This window comes from Bombyx mandarina, chromosome 21 (assembly GCF_030267445.1).
Source record: "Bombyx mandarina strain Sakado chromosome 21, ASM3026744v2".
Taxonomy (NCBI): Eukaryota; Metazoa; Arthropoda; class Insecta; order Lepidoptera; family Bombycidae; genus Bombyx; species Bombyx mandarina.
In genome coordinates, this window is record NC_143227.1 from 14,318,281 (window position 1) to 14,339,140 (window position 20,860).

The window sequence follows — 20,860 nt, forward strand, 5'->3', positions numbered from 1 at the left end:
TTCTCTCACGGCACATCTCTCGGAACTGCGTTTCAATATCCGAAATTGATAAATCATTCTAGTCTATCACGCCTTACCTTCTCACTCCATGAATCTGAATTTCCCCGAATTCGTTCAGGGAATTGATGAATGAAATAATTTCAACTTTGCCATCTGTGACCTGAAACTTCTGTGACTCCATAAGTTTCGGGAACTTTAGTGAGACATTTGTCGTTGCCTTGATTTCGTACATTTGCTACAGAATCAGCTTAAAAACAATTAGCAGGGCGTACATTTTTTTTTTTAATTTACAAGAGAATTCTGAAGAGAAAAGGATAGGGCGTCTTGTGAGCATGCGCGGGTAGGTACCAATAACCTACTCAATGCTGCCGCTAGGCATCGTACTATTTAATCAAGACTTCGTGTCTCTAGAGGGAGGGGGGATGGCAGTATTCACGTTGCGATGTACAGATATGGGCTTAATACCAGTTAAACTACTTGACACCAGTTAAATCGTGAGCTTGTTCACTTTTCTACGCTATAAAACAGTCGTGATGAGCCCGAAGAATAAGACAGCCATGTTCTTGTATCCAGTAATATGGCCATGCCGATATTCGAATCTCGCGTCCAAAACAAAACGGGTATCATCTTTTTTTAGCAATTATGTCACACTTGAACTTCACATATGAAGGACCTATGAAGGATCCGAACGACCTCTCTGAGAAAGGAAGATTGAATTTTCGTGATTCTAGTGGTAGGGCTTTAAGCTTGCATGGCAGTCGTGTAAGCACCTTCCAACTTATTTATACCGTTACGCAGTGATGCCATTCATTTTAAACGAAGGGACCACTGTCGAATATATCATGGTCACTGTCATCTTGGGGCTCAAAAGACGTAACTGTCAGTTAAGCGAAATATACTTTTTAATGCAGCCCTACCAATTATATTGTCATCTATCGACCGGTGTATTTAAAGTTTTCCAATCCGCCCAAAAATAGCGTTTACGACCCCATTTTGTTTTTGTAGTTTTAGTTATTGTATCGTAAGAGCAATCACTCCAATTGATCAACAACTCTGAGGGTAGTAACAAAAACAAACAATATGCCTATTAAAATAGTGGTACTTACGCCGAAATAGGAATTGTCTACATACTAATAGTACATACTAATTAGCAGGCAATTTGAAAGCTACAACCATCACATCTGTTCATTTTTAGGCCTATTGCCCGGGGCGTTACGAAAGCTCCTTTTTGTTAATTTTAAATTTATTGAAAGTTAAATTTTAGAGTGCTCTGCATTAAAAGGATTTTAAGACTCTTGGTCTTAAAATTATTTAGGGCAGAAAACGAAACAATTGAAAATGTCATAATTTTTTGTCACTTCTGTAAAATCTACTATTCTCGCATCTTTTGAGCTCCGAGGTATCGATATATCAAAGTTGGGAAGTTGACTTCGTATCTTAGGACAGGTTGCAACACTTGACCTTGTGACGTCTATAGGGTAACAATGCCCACCCATTTACCGATTAAAAAAAATAAAACAAAGAACAACACTAGTATTCAAAGATGTTTCAGTGTAAATGACTTTAATAACAGTTCGCTTAATAGCCACTACATTGGCTTTGAACGAGTTTCCTGCATGAGATAGTTCGTGATAATTTATTAAAGTCGTAAAGCTTTATTGGGTGTACACTATTGTATTCCAAGGAGACTCTAAAAGGTAAGTGTAGGGGAATAACTGAATTACTCTTGCCGACGCAGTCACTCAATTCGTTCGACCGATTAATTCGTATCGTGTGGTGTAAGACCGTATCGATTTTCTAAGTATCTTTTTATTGCTGTCGAAGTGCTTATGGACTCCCTTATTGGCGCCTTATACAAGTGCTACATTAGACTGGGTGACGTGCAATATAGCCAACGCGGTGACGATATTGTTGTTATTACATCAACTGTATGTGTCGGTGGATCGCTCATCCAAATAAAAGTGCTGCGTAAAGGTCACAACTCTTAGCACTAAGGAACAGTGGTAGGACCACCATCCTGCGTATTTCTGCCATGAAGCAGTAATGCGTTTGGAGGGTTTGAAGGGTGGGGCAGCCGTTGTAATTATACTGAGACCTTAGAACTTATATCTCAAGGTAGGTGGCGCATTTACGTTGTAGATGTCTATGAGCTCCAGTAACCACTTGACACCAGGTGGGCTGTGACCTCGTCCATCTAAGCAATAAAAAAAAAAGTTTTAAAACTGTTACTAAAATCAAAACACGCCTGTTAAATACTGAATCACAGTTTACTGAAACATATTCTCTAAAAAACCATGAGGCTACCTACGCACAATACTCGTTTCTTGAAACTAAATATTGCACCCACACACACCCGCTACTAAAAAGAGTAATATATAGAAATATAGAAAGAGATAGATACATAATATTATTGATTGCATGCAGGGGGGACATCGAGGTTTTTTCTTACGTGACGACTTTATCGTTTAGTATTGTGTTTTTACTAAAAACTCCAAATGGATTATTACACAGAAAAATTACACCCTTGAAAAGTCTCTAATAGCTTACGGTTTTTTTTAAAACAACAATATCTAATTTACAAATTCCTAAATACAAAGGCTCCTCACTAAACGGATAAATGTAAAAGTACCAAATTAAATGAATTCTTTTCCACAGCAGCTATCTCTCATTCGACTTTTTCTGTACCGCCAACTAATCCCATCTCCATACGTCGAACGAAATCACACCGGATTCTGGCTAATTCGGAACAACGGCCGGCCGGAGTGGAAACGCACCTTTTCTCGGCCCAAATACAAATTGACAATGAAAGAAAAAGGGTTAGAATAAATGCCTGCGAGCCGTTACATCAAATTGGCTGATAATGATGAGGATAAAACGTTTTTTATTTATTGGCTATCAATGTCAGAAGGTGCCGAAAAAAGAAATGGTTTTACTGATGTAATTTTTGATGGTAGTGTAATGTATTTTTGGAACCAAATATTGAGGCATTCCATTATTCAAAACTAGCGGCCCGCTCTGGTTCTGCTCGGGTCTTTAACAAAAATTTCAACGATATTTGACGTTGTTTTATTTTTTTAAATAAAAGAACACTTATTGCGGCAAAACTATAATAGTTAGACATATGCTGTCGCGACACGTTTTGTGTTCTACAAAGTCGTAGTACATTATTTTATTCTATAATGTATTTTAGGTAATTTTTAACACTATGGGTTACATTATTGAAGTTTGAGTAAGGATCCCTAATTTTTTTTCAAAAAAGATTATAGCCTATGTATGTCACTTGGGAATAGTGTAGATTCCAAACAGTGAAATAATTTTTCAAATCGGCTTATTAAATACAAATAAACAAACAAATCTTTTCTCTTTATACTATTAGTATAGATTGCTTATCGTATTTAGAGAAAAGCAGTAAAGCTAACGACACAACATGACAATTTGACCACAACATGAGCTGTTAACCAGTTTAATTGATGCTGATGGAACGTACCTCTATTTTTAGATAAGCAATCTATTTTAAAATGTCGTCTTCATCGAAAACATATTGCTGACGAGCCGGCTCGTTTTTAGAGATAGCTCAGCTTTTAGAGATACAGCTCATCGGTGATAGATAAAACAATATTATTACTTCTTATTATTTTTGTTCATATCGCACCGAGTCTAATTAAATGTGAAGATAATTTTCTCATAGCCCCAAGGGGTCATTCAAGTCTCTTCTGAAGGTGAAGGGACACGAATAATGAAAGACGTGGGTGTTTCATTAGTTTTCACTCGGGACGAAGGCTGTTATACTAGAGTATCTTATCCGGATTAATGTATCCCTTTTTCTCGTCGAGTAATTTACAGGATTTCGTTGGTGAAAAGGAGTATGAAAGTAAAAAGCTACTTTTGTGAATATTTGGCAAGTAATTAAATAAATTATCAGATAATATTCAGCCCAGATTGGTATTGTCGACGTAATTTAAGTGAAGCTTTATGGCCTCGGATAGGCCGCCAGTCGAGAGGCCGGTGGTTGTGATGCTGATGGCTTCGAAGGCAAACCCTGCCCAGTATCTACCATCTAAAAGTAATTACCCGCGCAAGCTGACAAATATGCTTTATTACCAGTTAATAGTCACGGTTGAGTTCTTATCGTAATTTTTTTGCTGATATCTTTGAGAGGCTATTTCAACTTCTCCTTGACGTGTAAGTGAGCTCACGGGGCTCAAACCGGGGCTAACACCGGCCCTAGTAAGAGCAGTGCTTTGCAGAATCTACCACCGTATCGGAAACGCGATCCACTGAGAAGATCTGGCGAGAAACTCAGTGGGCTGTGTCTATGGGATATTACCAGACGTTTAATCATAGGTTGTTCGGCGACAAAGAATTGCGACAGCGACTTGCTTGTAACCGCTTTTCACTTTTTTGTTGTTGTTCACTTTACATTGGACTTTAACCCTAATCACGATCAATTTTCCGGGAGAAAATGGGCGGCAGCTTATTAGCAATAAATTGACATTTCTTTAGTGTAGATAAGGTTAGCGTTTAAGCCGATAAAAAATCTGACAATATCATAAAAAATATGTGTCTTATGATATATGTACTAAATATATGAATGAATGAAAATATATGTACTAGAATAATACTAGTTCACTTTCACGGTGAAGGAATAACATCGTGTAATAAAAATCAAACCCGCAAAATTATAATTTGCGTAATTACTAATGGTAGGACTTCTTGTGAGTCCGGACGGATAGATACCACCCTAAGTATTTCTGCCGTGAATCTGTAACGCGTTTCGATTTGAAGGAAGGGGCAGCCGTTGTAACTATACTGAGACCTTAGAACTTATATCTCAAGGTGAGCTGCGGCATTTACGTTGTAGATATCTATGGGCTCCGGTAACCACTTAAAACTAGGTGGGCCGCAAGCTCGTCCACCCAAAAAAAACAGCATAATAGTAACCCAAGACTAGAAGGGTGGGTAGTCATTTATTGACGTAAACATACACAGGTTATGTACGAGAAATATATATACGAGTAAACACAATTTTATTCTGTGCTAGTATTTCTCGTAATAGTCGGCAGTCACACGACGATTCCGTTACAGAATTTAATCTAAGAACGTAGATTCGGTGATTTACGGCCACGCTGAAGTCGTAATATTTAGTTTCGGGATTTGGTATGTAACTGGTCTGAATTGCATACCTGTTCCAGATATCTGTTATTCAACAGATATTCATATATAATCTACAATCCGTGTTTGAAATATTACGAGTATTATACATTTCGGTTCTTGAAATTGTTTAATTTATTTATTGACGTTGAAGACAGAGTTTGCGATACGTTTGTCGTTAATCAGCTTGTGTACGTTTTGTAAGAGACTCTTCTAGTAATATGGATGAATTTAACTGCGGCGATGGATTGATGTGCCTTTAAATTGATTACATGTCGATGCATAATTATTAATTTATATTATATTAATTAAAAACTAGAGGTCCCGCAGTAGTCGAAATTCGACTATAATTAATTGGAATTGTAAGTTTTGTACACTATTATGATTGTATTTTATACTTCTATAATCACAAATTTTGCCAAGACTACACTATAAAAAATATTAACAAAGGCAAACAATATTTAATCTATTCTCAATTTGACAACAGACGTGAAGAACAAAAGTTTGACAATAAATAGTATGCATGCGAGTGTGCGTCAAATACATGGTATGTAGTGTGTGTAATGTTTTCTTTATTGATTTAATGTATATTTTATGCATTATTTTAAAAAAATATTTGCATTGTGCACTTCTTCTATATATTCTCTATAAGTGTGGAAAATTTCATACTCCTCCGTCCGCGCAATTTTCGTAAAAAGGGATACAAAGTTTTTGCTTCACGTATTAATATATATGTCGTGGATAACGACTTTTAGTAATATTAAGACGGTGGTTTTGATTATTATTTTAAATGATGAAATGTTGTTTTGATAAATATCACAAAATGAAGGGTAGACTACGTAACGCCACAGTATAAAATGGCGGTACGTGGACAGAGTCGTGGCATTCCGTGTCAGACAGTCATTCTGTCCGTCTCAGTCAGTGAGTCTCTGACAGTCAGTCAGTCAGTCAGTCGGTCTGTCGGTATGTGCAACGAAGCTGTCGGTTTATCCTGTCATTGTGAAAGTTGTGTGTGTTGAGTTTCAATAATAATTATTGAAAAGTTTTATTAACTAAACTGAGTTCAATCGAATACGAGTGATGACGGAAACTACCGCCCAGCCACCCCTGACGTGTGCCAACATATAGATGAACTTAACTACGGCGATGGATTGACTTGGCTTTAAATTGATTACATGATATCAAATGAATTGAATCCGGAGCTCGAGTCGACGAAAAATTATTAATTTATTTTATATTAATTAAAAATTTCCATGTTCTTAACATCGAAGACATCCTTTCCTGTATATTTATTACAAAATTTGATTGAGTTGATTTTACATTGAGTAGCAGGTACTATACTAGATGGGTCGTGAAATATAGTTTGTATATCTGTTCCTATATGAAGTCTCCACATCCCTAGACCAGTGCTCCCTACATTTAGCGGTCGAGGTTATTCTTATCGTTTCAGAAATAAAATTGTATCAAAATATCTTGACCTTATATGGCTCTTTTCTACAGAAAAATTCTGAATTTAATGATATTGAGACCTTATTGGTGTTGGAGATTCCGGTGGGAGTACAAAATGTAACTCTCGTACAGTATTTATATTTATTTACCTATGGGCAGATACCGCGTCACGGGTAGAACACCAACCAGATGGTCAGTTCGGGTAAAGAAAGTGGTTGGTAGTTCTGGTGGTGGTAGTCTATACTGTGCGGTCCATGCCACTTATGACCGAGCACTATGGAGGAAAGTCACATGTGGTCGCGATCTTCAGCAGTGAGGAAACGATGAAGAAGAAGAACTATTTAGTAGTTATCTCATGAGCTTATTACTTATTCTACTTACTTAATTACTATATTTGCTGGTGGTAGGACCTCTTGTGAGACCGTAGGTACCACCGCCCTGCCTATTTCTGCCGTAAAGCAGTAATGCGTTTCGATTTGAAGGGTGGGGCAACCGTTGTAACTATACTGAGACTTTAGAACTTGTATCTCAAGGTGGGTGGCGCATTTACATTATAGATGTCTAGGGGCTCCGGTAACCACTTAACACCAGATGGTCTGTGAGCTCGTCCATCCTTCCATGCAATAAACAAAAAAAAGTGCACAACGTGGCGGATATTGCTTGATTTCTGTGTATGAATCGTCTTGAAGAGACAAATAGCGATGGGTGAAAGATAGGAATATTCATACTTCGAACAATTTAAAGTCAGAGTCGGGATAGAGGTCTAGGTATTTCGGATCTCCTATGTTAGTAGACCCCAAGCCCATTTGGGGACCAGTAAAGGAGACATAAGAAGACGACGTGAATATTGCTCTACATACGCCTTGCGAAGAAGCCAAAGGCGATGGAAGCTGTTTCCGAATATTTGACCCAAAGAACACCATATTAGGTAACCGTGAACTGTTTGACCTCTTCCAATATTAAGAGATCTGAACAAATCCTCGATTGTTTTTGTTTGAGCCATTTAGCTTTATTTGATTTTTAAAAGTTCTTGACAAAAATAACTTGGGACGTGCATGATACTACACCGCATCATTTAGATAGGTTGGTGATAATACCAACCTATATAATGATGTTGATAATTATATTTATATTTAGATTCAGATATTTTGTAATTATACATTACGAAGTTGGTAGAAAAATACATATTTATTTACTCTATGGTCATTACCTAAAGAAACAGAGTTATGTTTTGTATTGGTTTCGGAATTTATCTAAACCTCCGTCCAGTGTATTCAATTATATAAACTTGGGAAAAGTTGACAAGGTCACATTAGTACCAGTTTGTCTGGCACATCACGTATGCGGAACCCGAGGTCCGACGCTCATGGAACGTGGAATGGATTCAGTTGTGAGTTGTGGGAATCCATTAATATTTATTGATGATGATTATTATTTTTATTATTATAAACAGCTGTACATAAATCTAAGAAGAACTGGGTCAGATACGGCCAGACTGTAAAAATGGTCGGAACAATACATCATTAAAACCTACGCATACCGTTGTGTAGAACGGAAACATTATATAGGAATTGGACAAAAAAACTATCAAAGCCTATCTAAACTATTAAATAAAAAAAGAAATGAATATCGTGCATTTTTTGGTCTCAACACCATAAAAACCAATCCGTATTGGATAATTTGCGAATTTGAGAAATATTTCTAATTAAATTAGACTAGCAGATGGATAAAATAACTTGATGATAATTAACAATTGCAACGCTTCGACTTACTTACTACTAACACTTAACTGTTATTAACTAAAAGGTAATTCTTCAAACAAATGTACCTTGCTCCTAAGCAAAGTCAAAGGCCACGCATATCCTCATACTTATATCAAAATACGTCCATAAAACCCATATCATGGTCGAAATACGAGCTAGGTTCTTTTCACACAAAAACTTTCAACCCTGTGACGGCTGACATTGATTCCGAGGACCTTACGATATTGTGAGGGTATAATAGACCCAATCTGTTGCAGTGTGACCGGCTTCGCACGTGCGATGAATACAAATGTCCTTTCATCCAGAGAGCTGCCACGAAATTCCGGGATTGAGGTCCTGTACTATGTTTTCTAGTTTGTCGTTTCCTTTATAATATATTTGTCGGTTGTCATTTTTGACAGTTTGCTGACAAACTTTTGGTTGTGCCTTTGGAGCTGCACAATATAGATAGTTACGTTAGTGGGTAAATTAGATTTTATTACCACTTAGCAAGATTCATTGCTGTTTTTATCTAATAAAGTTAAAATTATGTATTTATGATTTTTTTAATTTACTTGAAAATTTCTTTATCTGTTTCTGGTTATGCTCTTGTATAACGCAAAGTAAATATTTTTTTGCAAATTAGCTTCGCTTTTATGTTTATTTTCATCTGTTAGTGGACTGTAAAATGTTTGTGTGAGTGCTTAGGAAATATTGTTCTATATCCCAAATCATGTGCTTGAATATTTTCTTACAAGGAAGTGTTTTTCACATAGAACATTCATCGCCATTAAATATTTTTGTTGAGATCATTATTTACATATGTATAAAGTTTCGATATTTTTTTCGTGCGCTCTTCCAAATAGCTTTAAATAAAAAATAATCAATTTCCTCCTCTATTTCAATTTTGTTCTTCTTGGAGGCCACTTTGGTTTTGGCTACCAGAGCGAATTTTTCGCAATATAGGATTACATGTTTGACTAATAAAAAACCGTAACAGAGATGACTACTAAAATCCCACGGCTTATTTTATTTTGAAATAACATATCTCATATCACCAAAAGCCTACAGAATAATATATTTCCTTCAACAAAACATTTTGATAACAAATAGTTCCGTTTGGATATCCTTAGCCAGCACTTTCGGGGTTGAGGGAAGGACAATTTTTGGCATCTACCTTTTTGAATTATCCTGTGTGATTTGTGTCACAAAATGAAGGTCGCACGTATAATCAACTTTCGGCGATGAGGTGTCGAAAGTAGAGGATATGACTGATAGTTTTTTGTTATCGTTTTTGTAATAATTTTCAGATATTGTCCAGGCCACAAATATTTCCATAAATAAATTAAGTATTTCATGATTATACGTCCAAACAAAACAGATTGTTTTTTTTTATTTTTTATTGATTAGATAGATGTGTGGACGTGCTCACAGCCCACCTGGTGTTAAGTGGTTACTGGAGCCCATGGACATCTACAACAAATGCATCACCCACCTTGAGATATAAGTTCTAAGATCTCAGTATAGTTACAACAGCTGCCCCGCCCTTCAAACCGAAACACATTACTGCTTCACGGCAGAAATAGGCAGGGCGGTGGTACCTACCCGCGCGGACTCACAAGAGGTCCTACCACCAGTAAAAAGTTGATTGAACGATTAGAACGTTTATGAACAGTGCTCGTATATTATGATGAGATAGATGTTGTACGCTGTCTGTAGATTGCTAAATATTAGAAAAATCTCTAGTGCTTTTACCATTTCGTGCAAACTTCTATATTTATTTATTTTGACGTTATATATTTGCATGAGACAACAAAGGAATTTCAATTATTTAAATTCAACTTTAGCGTTAGCTTATCGCGTAACTGCTTTTCAGCTAAAATAAAAATGTGGGAAAGATTTTGAAATATCCTATTTTATTTTAATTAAAGTAACTTTGAAGTTGTATGTAGTGCTACTGTTAGGGTATGTTTTCCCATGGATATATATGTAAAGTGTTGTTAATGGAACAAAAAACCAAGTTGTTGCTCTGCAAAGAGTTATTTATTATTATTATGTTATTAACTTATTTCAACACTTACAATAATTATAATTATTTTCGAACATGTAAAAAGAAACAACATTGAAAGCTATTGCTTCGATGTTTAGACCTTTTTTAAATCTGCAAGTTTTTTTATTTTTTAAGAAAGAACGTTATCTTTTTGAATGTCCAAAGCCAGAGAGACAATTCCAAATATAGAATGAACATAGTTTCCACCATAGATAATACTATTATGATAGTCGAAGCTAATGCGCGGGAAATTTAAATGTAATGAAGGGCCAAGAGAGCTTCATTTACATATAATTATGTACCATCTTTTTGCTGCGATGCAGTGGTGTAGGACAAGCATTGTATCAATGCAAATAAAACTTCAAACTTATATCTTGAAGTAAACTCCATTAACATTGCGTTGCCTATGAACTACGTCTCCCCGGCCCCGATAATAGATAATGATTACCTTAAATCCTCATTTGGTTAATGTTTCAACAACACAATTAACTATATCATCTCAATTACTATACCGCCATTAGATCTGGACATTTCGACACAATAGCCGCTGTCACCGACAACAGTAGCTCGGTGTTGTTTGAAATAAAGCTCATATTTATAAAAAGAAAAACAGTATAAAGTAGCATCCAGTTTCTGCAAAATTCACAACGCGAACCTTTCTGTAGTTTCGTAATTTTAAATTGTCTCTGATTCTTGACTGTAATATTATTTTTAGAAAATAATATTACAGTCGAGAAAATAAACGTGCTTGGACAAGGAAATAGATGGTATTCTGAGGGACTACCTAAAAAGACGTGGGTGTGTGAAAGGGGATATGCGAGAGAAGAGTATGAGTGCAGAGATGACGTATCGTAAGTTTGAATAGAAAAAGGACATGTTGCGCCAACAAGTAAAAGAAACAGCAAAAATAATATCACTATATAAGAAGAAAAAGAATAAAATAAATGCGTCGCTTGGTATAAAGCGTTTATTTTTTTAATCGTAGTCACTCGTTGTTATATATGCAATTGATATAAAATAAAACACGATGCATTTTCCCAGTGCAATAATTTGTCTATGTCACTCTCTGGTCTATATGCTATGAATCGATTTGTGAATTCGCTGGTACGTAAAATCACGAACCAGCGAATGCATTGACGTGTTTATCATAGCAGATATACTCAGCATTGCCCGGGTTATTTTATTTACCTTCATAAATAATATATTCCCGAGATTCCCGAGAGGTGACAACACAATCGTAATATCGTCGGAGCTCGGCTAACTTCGTGCTACGACAGAGCCTAACCGATGGAGGCGCATAGACCTCAGACACTTACCAAGCAGCCTTCTTGAAGAGCGGTGCCTCCATCCTAAGAACTGTCATTCGTTTTCGTTTGCAAACATCAACAGAAGATTTCTAAATAGTTCTAAGACAGCAAACGTGTTTTGTGTACTCTTTATCTTTCTTTACTCCATCACCCTAATCATTCGCCCCTGTGATGTCTGACGATGGTATTAATAATACGGTTTCCCCGACCTATATGTTAATCTAGATTATATATGTATGTAGCCATTTTTGCATGCTCGAGTAACTAACACTCAAAAATGCAAAACATTAATTTTTAAATAATTAGTTTTCTTGAAAATATTAGAACCGATTATGATTTCAAAAGTCAAAGTTATGTATCCAAACATATGCCTCTATCTATACCACTGAAGTAGGAAACCTATGGAAATGAAACGTCAACAAAAAATTCGTGCCACTGGGACGTCATCTGGCCACAAAACATGGCGGTTTTAGTGCTGCCCAGAAGATTTTAATGTTAGTAGGTTTTATCGATAAACGTTCTTGGCTCATTTTATTTTAAATATTGTTGAGTGAATGTATTTGTAGAATTTATACTTTAATAGGAAGTAAGTATATTGTTTTGTGCAAAGATGATGTGATTTAGATATTATGTGAAATCTAAGATGAGTTCGTGCTTCAAATTTGCCAAGTAAACGATATGACGATTTTTAAAATTTGCTACACTGATTTTATAAAGTTGTCGTTTGCCGCAAAACATAAAGATATGGCGTAGTACAGTGCCATCTGCCAATTTCTAGCATGCTGAATGTTATCGTATTTTGAGTACGTGTTTTTCTTAGACTATTACAATCTATTTTAATTGTTTTGCTGACTCTAAAGTCCGTAACACACTACCGCAGCGCACCTCAAGGAAGGTACACCGCACCATTTGAATCACTCTCACTTGAGAGTGATTCAAATTTTAAACTTATCAAGGAACCGCCTGATAAAAAAAAACACCTACAGAACATTTATTCGTTAATAAAATTACAAACGTCATTCCTTGTGACTTCCTCTCTAAAATCACTTAATTATTAAATATTTAACGGGTTGACAATTGTGTTATAAAACTATTTTATTTAAATAGTTCCGACGACTTTCTTGAGATCCTATAAAATATGTTTTAATTATTATTTTTATATGTTTTAAGCATGATAAAATAAGAAATTTTATATAAGCAATCATATTAAATCGATATTAAAGTCAATAAATAATGTACAACCCAAAACAGACGGCCGAACTGACGTGACAATGACATTTGGCGCGCTAAACATGGCGGATTTTCGGCCTCATTAGACGGAGACGGAGACATTTACGTATATTCATGTTTCATTTTATGTACGCACTGAAATACTGTTATATTGTTTTCCTGCGAGTTAAAGTGCTGAGTAAGAACGAGATAGATATATGTTTATGTGTGTGCCTTCAAAATGGGTGCTATTTATATAAGCAATTGTACGTATAGAACAATATGTCGTGTCCCTACTATATAGGTCTATGATCTATACAGTCGTTTTTTTTTGTCTGCCCTGACGTCTGACACATGAGATTCGATAGACATAAACTAGAAACCCGAGTATCTAAAATGAAATATGGCTGTACACATTTTTGGCAACAGAAATTTTAGTGTACAAAATTCCATTTAGTTTTGGTGTATCGGTTATTTAAATTGGTACTTGGATATTTTTTAGGAAACAAAAAATCGTTTTTTTTCTAATAATTGGATGGTGTGGGTACTAGAGATCTGTGAAATTATTTGTTATTTTTATTTTGAGTAACTCTCACTAAGGTATATATAGGTAACAACAGAACATAGCATTCACAATATTAGCAGATTTAAATTTCGCTCAATCCCTTTCTTTAAACACACATGAATTTCATGTATATAACTAGACTAGACAAATAGCTTAATATGGCGCATTTGCAATTCAGAATTCTACAAGCGCTTACAAGCACTCAGAAATGCAAAACGACAATTTAAATTTCCATTTCGGATGTGATTCCGTCCAGATCTGTAGGCGTGGGCCGTTTGCCGCTGAGTTCTCAACTATCCGAAACAAGTTCAAACTTTGGTATAGTTGTTTGAAAGATCCATTTGCGTCCTCACTTGACGGGTCTTGTCTAGCTGGGAAGTAGCCTTTTCCGAAACTTCCTTAAAGAAATACACTAAAATAAAATAAAATACCTACAAATTTTATTTAGCTTTATTTCGTAATGACAAATAGCTTATGTGGTTTCGTTGGGACAATCATTTGTTTTGAAACTGTATGTTTATACTAAAGACAGTGCAATATTAAAGTTACCCCCTACCTCGAGACGTTTGTTCAAAGTTTTACTGCGATAACGACCGTCGCGTTGTTTAGACCAGAAATATTCTAGACCATAAAATCTGGGACATAATGTAAGTGATAATGGAGACAAAAATTAATAGCTATAAAGTATATTCAAAATTGTTGACCAAAACTTGGCGACAATGTACAATTTAGACACACACTCCTGAGAAACATGAAAGGTATTTCTTGTCCTCTTTAACAATTAGAGCTCTAGAATTTTCTGTAGCATTTCTTTTTTGCTACAACAAATATTTTGTCGCGCTCCGGCAGGCGAATACGTTTTAGATACGTCTCGTTTCGTTCTTATAAAACTTGTTAAGCGTTCTATTTCGATTCCTCGAAACTAGAGGCCTTTGGATAGTCCAATAGGATTTTGGATCTTATCCAGAGCTCTCAAAATTCGATTGTACTAAAAGATATGGAACGCCAAACTCCAAGCAATGTAGGTCAATGTTTTTCAAAGCTGGAATTATACTAAGATGTTTTTATTCGACGTTTTGAATAAATTTAAAGATTATTACAGCCTGTTTACAGATTGGATTTTAGGAGCCAAATATAATAAATAAATAAATAATAAATAAATAAATATTTATTAACAATCACGCCACGTTAACTGGACCCGTGATAAGTTCGTAAAGAACTTGTGTTACAGGTACCAGATAACGGATATAAATGTAAAATTTTTATTATACACATACATATATTTAATATACATCCATAACCCTGGAAAAGACATTTATATTTATCATACAAATATCTTCCCTTGGCGGGATTCGAACCTGCGACCCCCTTGTGTAGTGTCCATGTCACTTACCACTACACCAGACGGCCGTTATAATATTTGTTGTTTTTTTTTTAGGATTGAAGGATTACTGTTGGCCCGGAGGCCTTTCCATTTTCACCAGGACAGGTGGGCGAGCAAAGGCTCAGCCAGGAGGGGTGGGATTTGCTAACAGCTGCCCGAGCGCCGCCGAAGGAGACCTATCAACTCAAGAGCAGTTGCTTTGCTATAATATTTGGTACCAGCGTGTTTTGTGTATTAAGATCACAAGCACACATCGAGTTGTAAATATAATTTCAGCCACGTTGTGGGAGCTCGTGGACAGAACTACGCCGCCACCCGCCCTTAAATACGTGGTCCCTTTTATTCTGTCACTGCTTTAGGTAACAGAAATTGGATAAATTTTACCAACAGCAAAAATTTACATTTACCAACTTCACTAATTTTTTTCTTTGGTATGCATAATATCGACGCTTGAAAGGCAAACGTGACTAAGTGACAATGCGTGACCTTTACAGTAGACTAATTTAAAGTTGAAATACCTGAAAACAAAATTTATTTTAACGAATCTAGCTGTAGTAGAATCTAGCTAGTAGCTGTAGGATTCAAGTGATTTTAATAGACCTAGAAATATATTTTTTTTGCGCATCGAATATGGTTATTGCCTATCATTTATGTACAAAGCAGTTATTGTTGCTTAGTCACGTTTGCCTTTCAAGCGTCGATATGTTTATTAAATTATGAGAAGGTGTGGAGCTGATCAAGGGCTACTTGAATACACGAGAGTGGTCACATCTTTTATTTTTTATTGCTTAGATGGGTGGACGAGCTCACAGCCCACCGGGTGTTATGTGGTTATTGGAGCCCATAGACATCTACAACGTAAATGCGCCACCCACCTTGAGATATAAGTTCTAAGGTCTCAGTATGGTTACAACGGCTGCCCCACCCTTCAAACTGAAACGCATTACTGCTTCACGGCAGCAATAGGCAGGGTGGTGGTACCTACCCGTGCGGACTCACAAGAGATCCTAGATTGAGGTCCTAGAGGTTTGATTTCTATTACACGATGTTATTCCTTCACCGTGGAAGCCAATCTGGTTTAAAGGAGTTACCGATCTCCGAAATAAAAGATTGAAGTTTCAAATTGGATTGTGGATTTGTCACTTCAAACGTACGAATCACCGGGAGTGGACTAATGGTATTGCTGTCGCTTGCTAAAAACACCACTCCTCCTCGCGTCGTTTTTCTCATTACTGAGGGTCGTGACTCCCCCGCTGCATCAGTTTCTCCCGTACGATTTCCCTCCATCTGCTGCGATCCTTAGCTTCATGATGGGCATTGTGGAAGTTGATGTTTAGAGAAGATCGTATTTGGTCCGACCGTCTCGTGGGACTGCGTCCTCTGGGACGTTTGCCATCTACCTTTCCTGTCAAATGTAGAAAACCGGTAAAAACACCAAAGGACTACGAAAGGAAAACGAAAGAATCACAACGGATAAACAATAAAATGCAAGCCGCGACGACAGCGCAATTAAACAACGATAAAGAAACCATGGATTTAGTCGCACCGGATTCGAGTTTGGAACCGCAATTAATCACGGCCATTTGAAAGTTCGAATACAACGGCCCGAACTTTACTAGTTTTAAACTTCGGTATTACCGGACTGACCGACTGAATAAGTTTGCTCGTTTATAAGTCCAGGTTAATTGGTTGGTTTTTCGAATTCGCAAATGAAGTATAGTTACTTTGGTTTTAGATTTATGAAGTGTTCTAGAATCATCTGGCTGGGAGTGGTTGCGTGCCCGCTTGGAATTGATGTGTGATTTGTACTATAAAGTAAGGAATATTTTCAAATGAACGAATGGCTACTACCGAGCAATTATATGATTGATATGATGGTGCTTACTAGTCGAAGTTTTTTTTTTCCTACCTAAGCCTTGAGAGGATATTTCAGCGTAACCTTAACTAGTAGGTGAGCTCACGAGGCTCAAACCGGAGTGTTGCTAACATTGGCCCTACCAAGAGCAGTGTTTCGCAGAATCTACCACCGGATCGGAAACGCGACCCACTGAGAAGATCCAGCGAGAAACTCAGTGGGCTGTGTCTGAAGGTTAATTCGCTCGTCGAGCCCGCGGACGGTTACCGATGCTTGTGGTACCTAAAAGCACCGTTAGTGGATCTGGAGGATCCGTAATGACGTGTTTTAGGCGACGTCGACTGTTTACCGTTCGGTCTACAGGATCGGGTATGTAATACTAGTCGAAGATCCCAATATGCTTGACACTAGTAACTTCGCAAACAGATTCCACGAGTGTGATTTCTGTTTCTTCACTATCTTTTGTTGTTTTCCGACTATGACATAAGCAAAGTTTTCTTTCAAATTTTCTTTGAAAAAGTTCATGATTACCAAGAACCGCTGTTAGATCGTTTCGACTCTCGTGAGAAATTATGCACAGAATATGTACAAGGGCTTCTGAATCAGTATCGATTCGGAAAGTATAAAAGCTTCGAGCCCTTTATCCGAATTCATTGACCTATATATTTATTATTTTATTTATTCCTCCCCTCCATACATGCTTGAGTCTGGAACAAGATATACGAATAATGAGGAAAACGAGACTACAAATTGAAAGTTCATAGTAATATGTTTTTATGTATTATATACTTTAAATAATGTATTGTTAATTATTAACTCAGTAGTTCTGGTGTAAGTTAACCTACAGAAGTTAGAAAGCCGAATTCTTTTCTTTAATCAGTTTTTTTTTTTTTTTATAGTATTGATAAAATATTACTAGTAGCCAGTAGAATATTAGGTAGGCATTGGCTCAAATCTGCCTCTGGAATTGCTGACGTCCATGGGTGACGCTAACCACTTAACATCAGGTGAGCCGTATGCTCGTTTACCTAAAGCCGCTAGGGGACACGAAGACCCAAAGACACACAAAGCATTCCGACTCGAGCAGCCGACTGAGGCGGAGCTCTCTGTTTTTATCGTTGTACACTCGAGATGCAATAAATGGAATTGGAAAAGCGAGTCTTCATGACTATCAGTGTGGAAGGCAATGATAATGATGTAGAGAATGGCGTCAGTGATGCTAACGTCATCATTTTAAAAACACCATGGAACGGGCCAATCTGTCATATTATATGTTTAAATATAATAAAATATCTAAATTTAATGAAAGTATGTTTATAGTTAATAAAAAATATAAATAAACACAAGTTCATCCCATTGTTTGCCTGATATGGTCATCGAACCCACTACCCTCGGCGCTAACTGGCCACCGAGTCAGTAAAACTGATGTTTCAATTAAGCCTATTGTTTATGTTATGTCTCAATTTTATTTTGAAATTCCACAAAGGAATTTGGTAGACCCAAAAACGTATCTCTTAAATTAACAGAACTGAAAACATCTCGATGATACATTACTCGACTGTCCTGGGAACACTTTATCGATTACGTTAAAAACCTTTTAGCTTATTAATGCATTTCGGGAAAATACAACGTAATAAGTCCCGAAAATGTATTTTTATAGCTCAGAAGCTACAGTACCGTCAAAAGGCCCACCGTAATTTTGTGCCCTCCGTAAGCTGGGCGTACGGCACACCTGATCATGAGCTGTCTCCGCCCTTGATGGATTTTAGCCACGGCCAAACCGCTACCAACTATGGAATCTATTCAAATGCCCAGAAATGGGGAAAAGGGAGCTAATTCCAGACTCGTATGGAAGTTGGAGAAGCTGGTCTCTATAAACACTATGTACATAAACGTAATGATTCCATGGAAGATAATTAGTTCTGAACTTTTAGCACGCTGTAAGCGATTTTTGCTTAAGCATTGTTGTTGGTAGCTGTACTAATGAGCTGCTATTGTTGATAAGACGCATTGTAAGCTGGCATGATTGTAAGCCACTAACGAAGCATCTTTAAGCTGCAAAGTCATATGGCTTGAAGACCGCAACGCAACTGTATTGAAACTATGACTTAAAATCAAGCTGATATACAGTAGGGCAGTCAGGTCACTTGTTCCTCTGCGTAATTCCTTAATGAATTTCCAAACCAAGAGCTAAATTCCTAAATTAGGTCGTTGACCGTCCGATGTTTTACTGGAAATCTAACTCGCTGGTGGAATGTGAGATAAATCATATAGAAATTAACGAAAAAAAAACTTGATCCATAGATCAAGCAGCTTAAGGTCGAGACCGTTTTCAACAAAAAATACTTTCATAGGGATTTGCGTTTTTTTGTATTTTTTGGGATCTCAATGGTGGAGTCCTTTATTTTTTTAGTTATGATTTATCTCTGTATATAGTTAAATGTATTTTGGACAAATACAGGATATAAATTTTCTGCTAAAGAACTGAAATTCGACCGATGATCATATTTCGAAATTTGGACTTATTTCAATATTACATTGTATGATTTACCAAAGAAAAAAAAATACATATATATTTCCATTCATTAATAACAATTAAGTTCGTCCTAGCTGCTAAAATCAAATAAAAAATATGATCCATTGAAATACTGACGAGAAATAGTATGTTATTATTTTGTGCCTATTTATTTTTATTTTTATAGATTTATATACATTTCATTTTCACTTGACGTTTTCTATTTATTAATGGCAAATAATAAGTGTCTAACTTTATGGGTCTAATGATAAGAAACGACTTAAAATAAACCAAATAGAAAAATATCGGTCGATAGATACGACCTTCGTACGTTTTCTTCTCGGCGTTCAAGGGAAGTCGGGTCAGAAGTTAATACTACATCATGCTCCGGGACCAACGATCGATGGAGTAGGCATCCAGAATACGAATGAGCTGATAACATAACGGATTACTCAATAAAAACGGTTTACGTACTCCAATGTTATGTTCTAGTGACTTTTATATCGCTGAATTAGGGAATTGGAATGCGTAAAACAGTTATTTATGTTTAGGATTGAAACAGATTGAGGCAGAACATATATGCTTAGTGCTTTTGAGGAGTACAAAATCAACGATATTACTTCATTGGTAGTTGGGTTTTAAATTGAGAATATATTATTCATGCTCATATTTAGAAGCATCCGTCTCTCGATTGACCAGATGTCTGGGTGTCATGGTGGTAGGCCAGGAAAACTGCACGGTAGATACGATTTTTAACCGACTTTAAAAATGGGGAGATTCTAGTTTCGGCTGCATTTTTTGTGTTCAGAATTGATGAATCTTTATATATTTGAATTTATTGCTTTATAAACAATCTCATTTTTTAGTGATATCTAACCCTTTGACTGCCTTGTAGGTCACCGGTGCACTACGTGGCGCACTGAAGTAATTCTAAAGTCTATCTTCACGACACAAGTTGTTGTAGTAGGAGAAAAAAAAGTGGCTTAACCTTAAATGGAGAGAAATTAATTGTAAAATTGTAAGATCGAATCCAATTCCATCATTTCATTAGTGCTTGAGCAATAATTCAAACTACTTTTGTGGTTTAGTCCACAAAAATAATTGCGCCCACAAAAACTGTAAGGTTTTCGGAACCCTGGAAATAATAATAATGGCAATACAGATCACGAGACTAAACTGTAAAATTTTTTTTTTTTTTTGCCTTTATAGGCAGACGGGCATACGGCCCACCTGATGGTGAGTGGTTACCGTCACCCATGGACTTCAGCAATGCCAGGGGCAGAGCCAAGCCGCTGCCTACCGCTTACCGCTAATTGCGATATAATAAAAAAATATTTTTATTTTGACATCGTCGTCAAAAAAGATGTTACTATGCTATGCCGGAATTCCAACGGATTTATTAGAACTAGAGGTCCCGCAGTAGTCGAAATTCGACTATAGTTAATTGGAATTGCAAGTTTGTACACTATTATGATTCTATTTTATACTTCTATAATCACAAATTTCGCGAAGACTACTAAAAAAAAATATTAACAAAGGCAAACAATATTTAATCTATTCTCAATTTGACAACAGACGTCAAGAACAAAAGTTTGACAATAAATAGTATGCATGCGTGTGTGCGTCAAATACA

The 20,860-nt window shown here is 36.4% G+C and overlaps 1 long non-coding RNA gene across 1 annotated transcript in view; it reads right to left on the reverse strand.

The window, feature by feature from the left end:
- LOC149500554 (uncharacterized) overlaps positions 1-15,565 on the reverse strand; it is a 274,194-nt gene extending 258,629 nt beyond the window's left edge. Inside the window, exon 1 of the long non-coding RNA XR_016324915.1 lies at positions 15,458-15,565. This is a non-coding gene — a long non-coding RNA (uncharacterized LOC149500554). The remainder of the gene's footprint in view (positions 1-15,457) is intronic.
- Positions 15,566-20,860: the final 5,295 nt, after the last annotated feature.